The sequence below is a fragment of the Gadus macrocephalus genome, chromosome 6 (assembly GCF_031168955.1).
Source record: "Gadus macrocephalus chromosome 6, ASM3116895v1".
In the NCBI taxonomy this organism is placed as follows: domain Eukaryota; kingdom Metazoa; phylum Chordata; class Actinopteri; order Gadiformes; family Gadidae; genus Gadus; species Gadus macrocephalus.
In genome coordinates, this window is record NC_082387.1 from 10,182,483 (window position 1) to 10,193,558 (window position 11,076).

Consider the following 11,076-nt stretch of genomic DNA (forward strand, 5'->3'; position numbering starts at 1 on the left):
CAACAACAGACCTGTTTGTGTACGGGGCGGCTCTGGTGTAAGAGGGCCCCTCTGTCTGGCTTGGCCCCCCAGGGCAGTTGCAGGTCCGGGGCCAGCCCTGGTGGAGAGCCCTGGTGCCCCGCAGTGATCGGGCCTCTCCTCTTTTGAGCTCATGGGCCTCCTCTCTCCTCCACTCCTCCCTCCTCCTCCTGCTCCTCCTCTCCTTCTCCCTCCTCCTCTCCTCGCCGTGTAGCTCCCACTCCAGGTCCTACAGCTCCGTCTGCCGCTGGCCGGACGCCCCTGCAGCCTGCAGCCCGTCCCTCTCACTAACCATACACACGATATATATATATTGGAGTTAATGCTACTCCTGCTGTTACTGCTGGGACCTTTTTCAACTACACAAACACCATACACACGTTAAATACTGCTCCTGCTAGGACTGCCGATACGAAGCACGTGAGCAGAGAGGACACGTGTGATTGGACGAGAGCAGAGAGTAGGCGTGTTGATTGGACGAGAGCAGAGAGGGACTGTGTTCATTTGACCAGAGCATGTTGATTGGACGGGAGCAGAATGTAAGCGTATTGATTGTGTCAGACCAGAGAGGTAGTGTGTTGATTGAAGGAAAGCAGAGATGAACCATGGTCACCTTGAAGTCCTCCATACAGCTCCTCCAGGGTTCCTCCACAAATGGGGGTCCCTGGGGTAGCTCTGGGGCCCAGCCTCGGGAACGCTGTCTGGGGCCTGGCGTACATATGGAAGAGGGTAGTGTTGGAGCTCCGTCCTCCCTTTCTCCTGAGAGGTTGGGTGGGGGAGATGATGAAAAATTACCTTTACTTGCGTTCAATACAAACAAGCTATATATTCTGCTGGGTGCAGTTTTAGGTTAAGATAATATGTAGAGAGAGACACCCACTCCCTCTTGAACGCACATATATTCACACACACACACACACACACACACACACACACACACACACACACACACACACACACGCACGCACGCACGCACGCACGCACGCACACACACACACACACACACACACACACACACACACACACACACACAGACAGACAGACAGACAGACAGACAGACAGACAGACAGACAGACAGACAGACAGACAGACAGACAGACAGACAGACAGACAGACAGCATGCTGTTATATCACAGCTTTCATGTGTGTTTCTATGTGTTTCTTGGCCTAATGTTTTGCTGTCTTCAAACTTGGTCTTGGAGATCACTGACAGTTTTGTGCGAGTGCTTATGACTAAATGCAGACCACAAAAGTAACAAATACAGCACAGGCATCAGATCTGCAGGAGTGCACCCTGACTCACTGAGAATATATTGTATCCTATTAGAACAAAGCTAGGCATTCCTTTCACATTAATCCCGTTGGTCAAAATATTAGAAATAGAGTCTTTGAAATGTATGTGTTGAGAGTTCTGTGAGGAACTCTGGTAGTGATCAGAGAGGAGTTGCGGAAAAGCGAGATTAATGTACTGCATGTGTGAGATGTGCAAACCTTTTCACATAAGCCTTTACAAATGCGATTGTTTCAGCAATTATCCTGCATCAAAAGGGACTGAAACCTCTATTGGTTTGGATAAGATTTGAAAGCACATTATTATCACAAACAATATAATATCAAACATGTGAAAGTGAAAATTAAGTGAAACATATTCCAATTTAAGTGTCATGCAACACATGCAACATAAGAATGTTGAGGTAGCCATTATCGACCAACATACTAAACATGTCTAAAAATGTGAAGTTGGTTAAGTGTGTAGTTGACCATACTTTAAAGAAAATATTCATTCATACCTGATCTTAGTCCAAAGTTTCGAGTAGAGCTTCCTCAGGGTTCATTTGTTTCAAAGATACCTCCCCTCACACCGAACGAATCAAGTTTACAACCAATAGCCCAACAGCGTTACCCCCCCTGGCCCCCCCCCCCCCCACGACGTGTGAGATCCCCACCGCCGTCCTCCAGAGCCCAACAACCTCGCTCTCTCAGGATCCGTTTGTGATTGGTTGCTAGGTCAGCGAGCGATAGGTGAGAGAGGCGAGCGCTGTTATGCGTGCGGGTTTCCCTGGTTACCAAATGCCTTGGTGTTAAAGACAAAGCAAAAAAAAAAAAAAGACATTGACAAAAGCAGGGCCTCCTGGTTCTGTTGTGTCACCCGGGGGCGCGGTCAGGTTTCAGCGGTGCCGTGGCGTGCGTGGGGGGGGTCACCAGGGTGAGAATGGGGATTAGTGAAATCGCTTTGCGGATTGGGAAACAGGTGAAGCAGGGACCCACCGCGCCGGCTCTGTCCGTCTCCACTTTCACCCCCCCCCCCCCCCCCCCTGAAACCCACATAACCCTCTTTGAGCGTTTTAGGACTTCAAGCTTGGGCCAGGTGCGTTTGTTTAGCACTCAGAGTGGGCTGGTGGTGGAGTTGGTCGTGGGGGGGGGGGGTGTTGTCTGTTTTAATTTGCACACCTGTCACTATGATAACGGCGGCCTCGGTGACCGGCACCAGGCGTGGCTGCGGCAGACGAAACCTTGGGTCTCTGGGCTAATGGTCACACTGACCCCTCCGCTGCAAGAGATTGTCAGTTAGTGTGCAGACTATTAACCGATGAACACATGCAGCGTTAACCCCTACCAAAAACACTACCAACAACATTTAACCGTTCTGATGTTGTTGTTAAATCATGTTAGGTTGTGTTGTACTGTGTTCTGTTCACGTATGTTGTGTTTTAATGTTGTTTGTTGTGTATTGTTATGTTCGGTTGTGTTTTTTTAGCGATAGGATTGTGTTATGTTGTGTTATTGTGTGCTGTGTTGAGATATGTGTGTATTCTCATAATTTGTTTCTTTGTAAACACTTCTAAAGGACTCACCGACTCCAGACTTGCGATAACTCAAGTGACTTTCACGATGTAGTGGGTGGGAGATGGTTGATTGAGGGTGGAATATGAGGCATCAGAGTAGCGATGATGTGGTCTTCTTCAGCAGGGTCTAAGTCTGTTCCCTAGTGATGGTTCTGAAGTATCGATTACAAAAATAAAGGAGCGTAATGCTCCTTCAGCTCTTTTCTCTTAAAAGCCATGTTGGCTATCCCCTTGGATCATACTCTACACAGCACCTGCAAAAACACACACACACACACACACACACACACACACACACACACACACACACACACACGCACACACACACACACACACACGCGCACACGCACACACACACACACACACACACACACACACACACACACACACACACACGCACGCACACACACACACACACACACACACACACACACACACACACACACACACACACACACACACACACACACACACACACACACATCTTCAGGTCTAAGACCACCAAACCACTGAGCACTGTGGTATTGGCACAAGCCTTTCATTTCACGGTCATGTCGAGAGAAAGAGAAAGGTAATCATCGCAATGAAATTGACAAGCGTTGTTCAGGATGTTTGAGAGAGAGGTTCTGCCTCATCGCCATGCAACATAAGATGTTTATCTTTGTACGTCATACACTCGGTATGAACCAAACGTCTCCTGTTGTCTGGATGGGTGTCGACCCGCGATGGAACCGTTCAGATTTAAGGGTCTCTCGTTCCACTATGGCTTCCCTCCCAAACGTGTCGTTTCTCCGGAATCCACGGTGCCAGCAGATCATCAAAGCTCAGTGTTCCCCAGGGAGCCATCGGAGACCTTATCAACGTCCATGTTCTATGACGGATGAAGACAAGGCTTCTCCGTACGGGAGACAGAAGTACTGGGGAAGTACAGTCCTGGCCACTGTACAATGGAAGTATTGAAGGCCTCCAAGATGCCATTCTCTGGCAGTCTAATAGCAGCAGGCGGATTGTCAAACGTACTTTTCAATTAAAGTAATAGTACTGCTCCGATTACCTGGCCTTGGGTTTCTCTGAGCTGCCTTTTTGTTTTTCTAATTCTTGGCCGTGTTTTGTGGGTAATCCACAATCATGCAGGGATCCCCCTCCACGGTGTATCAAAGAGTCGTCCCATGCGGATAGAGGTTGTCAGTTTGAATCTCGCTAAACACTCACTTGGCTCATGCGGTTGACCTTGGCCCCCCTCGCCGGGGAGATGGTGCTCCCCAGATCGGCCGTCGGACGCCACTCCGCCAGCTGACATCATCGTGGAAATGTTCCCCTCTTGTAGGACATGGAGCTTTCCACGGTTGCCAAGGGGATAGCCCTGTCTCTCCCCACCCCGCAACCACGAGCACCAGGGGGGTTCCCCAGCCTCTACCCATGATGTCATCTATTATGGCCCGAGAACAAGGGTTGTGTGGGTGTAGCTCTGACTCTCTGTTTCACTCCGTCCTTCCAATTCTCTCACTCGCACTGTGAGAGTGTAGCGAAGGGGGATTCCGTGTCCGCGGATGATGTGCGATGTGAAGGTTTAATATCTCGCTGGGTAGTATAGATCCCACATGGACACATCCACACGCACATACATATAATATCGCTCACAGTCCCACCCATGCACCATTTTTGGGAGAGCGTCTCGGGCTGTTAGTCAGAAACACCTACTGGTGCTGTACTTAATCCACTCCATGAACAGAAAAGAGGTGGTTGACCACATTAGGGAAAGAGACAAAAATAAACAAAGTAAAAGCAGGCCAATGGATCAAACACCAGAAAGTCTGTGAAATATATTGAAAGGAGCAGAGGAGACATTCTTCAGAAGGAGAACATTGTCCCGATGAGGGACAGATGGCATGCTGGTTAGGCACGCCTTAAAGGCACGCCATTTTTACCTTCTGGACAAAATCCCAAAGAACAATGATGTGGTGTAAACGTGGTGGCACAGGGGGGATTCTGGGAAGGTAGGGGAAATTACATCATAACAGTCACAACAGGTCATAATGCAGTAAGTGGTGGGCTCTATTGTGGGACAAAAACTAAAACAATCTTTGCTACAGTAAAGTAAACTGAGATGGGGGGCTAAAGGAGAGATGATAGATCAGCGTCCTTCTTGTTGGACGCCAGAGTAAACTAAGGCGGTTAACAGTTTCTCTTCAAAAACAACATAAACACCGCCATCTTTTGAGAGTTTGTTGAGCTGACCTCAGTTTTTCTAAGATAAATTAGAAGATTCCCCGGGGAGGAGAAACTTTTCTCTGACACAAAGGGCCACCATAACCCCATCATGTGCAACCCCAGAACCTGGTTCTGGGCCAAGATTTTGCTTCTTCTTCCGGGCACCGAAGGCTGGTTCTCCTGGGGGAGTCCGGGGTCCATGTTAGCTGACAACCTGCCAAGAGGGGGCTAGAGCTTGGGACAGTGGAGAAGCTTGATGTTTGCTGCCGGCAGCTCTGCTGAAGCGTGTCCGATTCCAGCATAAACACAGGGTTCATGTGATGCGATGTCCAACCAAAACCTTTGGGTCACAATGATGCAATATTAATGAGCGAGTTCATTAAAAGTATATGGAAGGTAATTCAGACACAGGCAGACACTGGCTGACCACACACACACACACACACAGACAGACAGACAGACAGACAGACAGACAGACAGACAGACAGACAGACAGACAGACAGACTGACTGACTGACTGACTGACTGACTGACTGACTGACTGACTGACTGACTGACTGACTGACTGACTGACTGACTGACGGACGGACGGACGGACGGACGGACGGACGGACGGACGGACGGACGGACGGACGGACGGACGGACGGACAGACAGACAGACAGACAGACAGACAGACAGACAGACAGACAGACAGACAGACAGACAGACAGACAGACAGACAGACAGACAGACACTACACATACACAGTTAACTCAAGAGAAGAAAAATTTGATTACTTTGCTCAGGTTTTTCTTGGCCCTTATTAAACTTGCTTGGCAACCCTCCATTTAAAGATGATAATATCATCAAGCCATGTAGTCAAAAATATAAACTATGAAGCAAATGATAGACCTGAACGTAATGGTATCTGGTCTGAAGATGTTCAAGCATGTTCCTAACAGATCCCCCCCACACAGTGGAGTGTACAGTTTAGGTGTCTTTAGACCACCCTGTTGGTGGAAAAACCCTGTGGTAGAGTAATGACACCATTACTGTGACCAGTAAAGGGGTCACATTTAACAGGGTGATCAATACTGTTACGATATAAGGAATAGGGATAGCTTTAGAGTGCTTAGGGTTAGGGTCAGTACTGACATCACACAGAGGGGGCCGTGTTGAGGTGCTCATTAGCGTTAAATTGCAACAGCTGAGGTGAGAGTGTCGGGAAGTGAGCCTGAGTGGAGAGTCTCTGGAGGTGGCTGGATGCAGGTGAGATAATTACACTGTGTACTAATTAAACAGAGCTGTTCGCCTACGGTGGCCCCTAGATAGGTAAGATTGCCCTTTAGGAATAAACCTCAGTGAGAAGTTTAGGAATATACCTCAAGTTCAACGCACCACGTAGGGACAGACCTTAGGTTGCGTGCTGGCAGTGTGCAGCACGGATAATAACGAGTGCGGTAGGTCTGGCGCGTAACAATACTTAGGATGTAAAACCCCCTTCCTTTCCTCCTCCCCTGTTGATTTGTGTGCGAAATAATGTAGCGCTCAAAGCTTGATGTAGTGCAGTTTAACGATGACTACAATCCTCCACGGTGAACAGCCTCATGTAATGAGACTGTGAGTCTAATGCTAGCCCGCTAGTAAGCGCAGGTAGGTTAGCATGTTCTCACGGCTCAATCCTTGGTGTCTAGAATGTTGGGATGTGGTTCCTGGCACACAGAATTGTCTGTGTGCCCCCCCGCGGGTGAAGAGGGTGGTAACAGTTGGCCGTTAGAGAAACCAGGTGGTCATTTGGTCTCAATTAGACCCAGAATCACAGAGATGGAATCCAGATGTCGGTGGAGCAACGCGTCTCCTGTGTGCAGCCGTGGAACAGAGTTGTGGGGTCTTCTTAGGATCCTTTACGTTCCACACGAGGAGGTCGGAAGAAGAGGGAGTGGGTGTCCTCAGAGAGCCGTGTTGGGCTCTCCATAACCAGGGTTGGACACTCCTGCCTTGCCTCATGGTTAACCCCTTTTGGGAGGAGAACTTTGGCCTCCAGTTGGAAGGAGGCCATAGTGCTCTCCAGCTCGTTGGACTGACATAGTGTCCACAGAGCTGGTGATAAGATCAGATGAGAGATAAGAATGAAGGTACTTCATTTATCCCGGTCAGGAAATCTGAGCGTCTGCCCAGAAGTTGACATGAAAAAAGAGATTTAAATTGTGTTTGATTTTGAGCATCATACTTGGGTGTCTAGAGTTTGATATTAACCACAAAGGAACAACTTTTGCACAGACAATTCATGAAACCATCCATTGTCCGATGTACATCTTCATGAATCATGAGGAAATGTTGTCGTAGGAAGGTAGCCAGCAACGCTACGTTTTAAATGTCTACCTAAGACCATGTTGACAGCTGATCCATCATGCTGAGGGGAAGGAGTTGTAGGAAGTGGTAGCGTAGGAGCACTTAGTGACTGCTTTCCCCTCCCCGTTGTCTCCTGAAACAGCCCAGGACTGGGACACTGGCCTGTGAACAGACAACCAATCCCAAGGCTGCCATTTTAAAAGCATCTCCTTAAGGATGCACTTTTTGTCTGTTCTCACGGAGCTGTTATCCACACCAATTAGGGTTTGGTTTCATCCGCTGATTTCCCCCAGACCTCTCCCAGCACCGCTGGCGCTACAGAGGCCTGTCGCTCAGACCTATACTTTAAGTAGTGCAGTATGGCTTGGAATGAGCTACACGCTGTCCTCCATGCTTTATTTACTATGTCATCACTACATTCACTTCTTAACCTCAAGTCACTTAAAGTTGTGCATTTACAGCAAGTTATGTTTAATATATACCCAAGTAAAGGATGATTGAGGCTTGTTTGACCTACATGTACATGTTTTAAGTAGAGAGCTGTGATATTGTATTTGTTTCAACAAGTCACGGTTCAAGAGTAGTTTATTTAACCCTTTACCCCAATTATCGTCTCACAGGGCTTCAGCAGTCCCAGAATTCAAACGCAAGTTGACGTGTTCCCTTAACCCTACGGCCTCAAACACCAGGGGAAAACCACAGAGGAAAGCAGAAAACCCAACTACTTTAGATTTAATAATGGCTATTGGTTTAAAATATGGTCGTTCCTCATTTCTCGTAGCAAATGTAGGTGAAAAAGTTGTGGATTTATCTTGAGTGATATTAGTTTAAATATCTTGCCGTCATCACAGCCTTTTATTAGCTTTTTCCTCTTTGTGTTCACGTGAACGCCTGTCAATATCCGGAGCACTTCCTGTCCAGCTGAGTACTGGAGCAGAGAGGTCCACTCAGCATGTGTGTGTGTGAGTGTGTATGTGTGCGTGTGTGTGTGTTTCCGAACAAAGCTGGCGCCCTGGCATCATTGTTGATGATATCATTGGCACCGTTTCCATGCCAACTGCCAGGTTTACAATACCCCATAGTAGAACACTGTTCCATGATTAACTCTGGAAGAATGTCCTCTTCTTTCCTCCTTGTTTTTTATTTTAACCTTGTCTTTGTTTCTGATGTTTGAGACGTTTTGCGTATTCCACATTAGCTTTGTTTAATCGGAAAACGATCAGCATACAAATCCATACGATTCCAGCTGCTGAGGTGCGATTGATGCATTTGCCTGAAAATATGGTGGGGCATGACGTGTCCTGGCATGACATTAGCCGTCTGGATCAGCACCAGATCATATCCACACCCATTCAGTAGATTTATCGAGGCTTAAAAAAATACCAAGCACCGGCTCCTTTAATGTTTATTTCAAAGTTTAAATCACAGGGTTTATGAGCCATGCGGGTTCTGGTGTCGCCTGTCATTTGGGCCCAAGGCCAGACAGATATTTGACTTAGTCTCAGTCGGGGTATTTCCCATGAGAATTCACTGCTGTTGGCTTGGACACCTTGGACGCTTCGGTTGGATCAGCCAAGCCTCATAGACAGGACAAGAAGCATATCACAGATCAAGATTCCCCATTCTCTGATTTTCCAGGTTGTCACATTAGTCTGAGGAACGGCATGAATCATGAACCATGTCACTGCATCAAGTGGCCTCCGACTGAGAGACTTAAAGGGTGGGAAGGGATCCTATGCTGGAACGGCGATGAAAGAGGTCTGGAAACACCGGCCTCTGTAATTCCCTCACCACCTCTGCTTGACCGAAAAATTTCTGAATTCAAGCAGATACTCCATCTAGAGTTTCACAACATCTTCGGCCACCTCTGCTGTGTGTAAGCACCTCTGAGTCAGCCGACCTCAGAGCGAGTCCTCAGATACTTTCACACGGACACTCTTTGCCCCACACCTTGTTTAGTAATAGAGATGTTAAATCTCAATCAGACTAACCTCTGGAAAAACATTTTTGAATGAATATATAAATAAAACCCAGAGCCTTTTTGGCATGAGGTTGCGTGTGAGCACACTGATCTTTGAATATTACTATTTATATGTGTTTGTCATGAATAATTCCTTGTTTCGTGTCCCATGATTTGACCAAAGGCGTTTTTACATCAACACTCTGACGCGTAACAAAATGAAAAATGCTCAGAACCAATACAAGCTGCTATTAGAGCCTTAAAAAGGAAAGCATGTTTCTGTTGTACCTTCATGCCTCGTTCTCTTGCAGTATGCGTCTGAATGCTATATCAGCCCATTCCGACAGAACAGGGAGAGGAGGGGGTGAAACTGGATCCTCCTTACATGGGACTCGGGGGTCTGGGGGTCTGTGGGGTTTTAGGCGGAGACCAGCAGGGGATTAAACTAGATTCCCCCCCCGCGCGCCCGCCCTGCTCGGCACCCAGGGAAACTTTCACCGGCAGTTGGCTTCAACACATCACACTTGTCGTGCATAGTTTCACCAGTCTCCAGGGAGAAACAAGGAATGCTTTATTTTCCCCAAGAAACCTGATGCAAGAAACATACAACATTTGAGCTGATTAACGTTGATGATTATTAAATAAACCAATATTATTATTATTGCTTTACTTTTATGATTATTATTATTATTATTATTATTATTTAATATTAAAGTATAAGTGTGTGCAGTCGAGGATGTGATGTGTATAGCATGTGTAGAATGTGTTTTGTACTCCTGCAGGGATCTCAGATAGTCACGTGACTTCTATCAAAAGCTTTTTTTTCTTTTTCTCAGTCTCACATCAGAATGGTTTCCATGGAGCTGAGCTGAGCTTTTTGTTTGATTTTAGGAACCACACCCCATTCAGGAAACATGTGGACGCTGCACATATGGACATCATATCCTTCATCTGCTCCGTCCATAGATAGACTATTGTTCTGTCAAGATGCATATTGGCGTGTCCAGATGTTTGTGCGTGTGTGTGTTGCTGCATCCAGATGTGTGTTGTATGTCCGGCTGCATATTGTTTCCATGTGAATAAGCAACCACTCTTTAATGTGGGGCCCGAGAGGGAAGAAAAGGTGGCCGACCTATAGTCATGTGGTGGTTAATGTAGTCACGGTAACACATTCAAATTTTTTACTATTTTTCTAATGCTTACTCAAACCTCTGTTTCCATATTTTCTCTCGCTCTCTTTCTGTCTTCCTCTCACCCGCTATCTTTCCTTTCTCTAGTTCATCTCTCTCTTTCATCTCTCTGATTCTGTCTCTATCTGTGTCTCTCTCTGTGTGTATGTCTGTCTGTCACATGTCCGAGAATGTCTCGCCCGAATCACCTGCTGGACCCTGGCCATCGTCCATAAAGCCATCCATCAAGCGGTCTCGTCATCCCTAAAAATATGTCTGTCTAACGATGACAGCACCCTAGTCCCGTGCGGCCCAGTGAATAAGTTGTGTCTGTGTGGATTCCTCTGTGACATTCTGATGGACAGACGTGTCCCAGCGCCTCCCCCACCTAAAGATGAGTGGGCAGACAACAGCCGTCTGTGATGGGTCGAGTGCCAGCGGCTCCGAGAAACGGAGAAGAAACAAAACGTGCCCTCTGTCTCGACAATGACCGCATTCTGTGTGCGGCATATGGTTGCCTGTCGCGGCCCACACTTCTA

At 47.3% G+C, this 11,076-nt stretch overlaps 1 long non-coding RNA gene across 1 annotated transcript in view; it reads right to left on the reverse strand.

Annotated features, from left to right (window-relative positions):
• The window catches only part of LOC132459033 (uncharacterized), a 1,933-nt gene extending 16 nt beyond the window's left edge, over window positions 1-1,917 (reverse strand). The window contains exons 1-3 of the long non-coding RNA XR_009526089.1: window positions 1,809-1,917; window positions 632-777; window positions 1-305 (exon numbers count right to left, since the gene is read on the reverse strand). The exon at window positions 1-305 is cut by the window's left edge and continues 16 nt beyond it. This is a non-coding gene — a long non-coding RNA (uncharacterized LOC132459033). The remainder of the gene's footprint in view (window positions 306-631; window positions 778-1,808) is intronic.
• Between the last annotated feature and the right edge of the window lie 9,159 nt (window positions 1,918-11,076).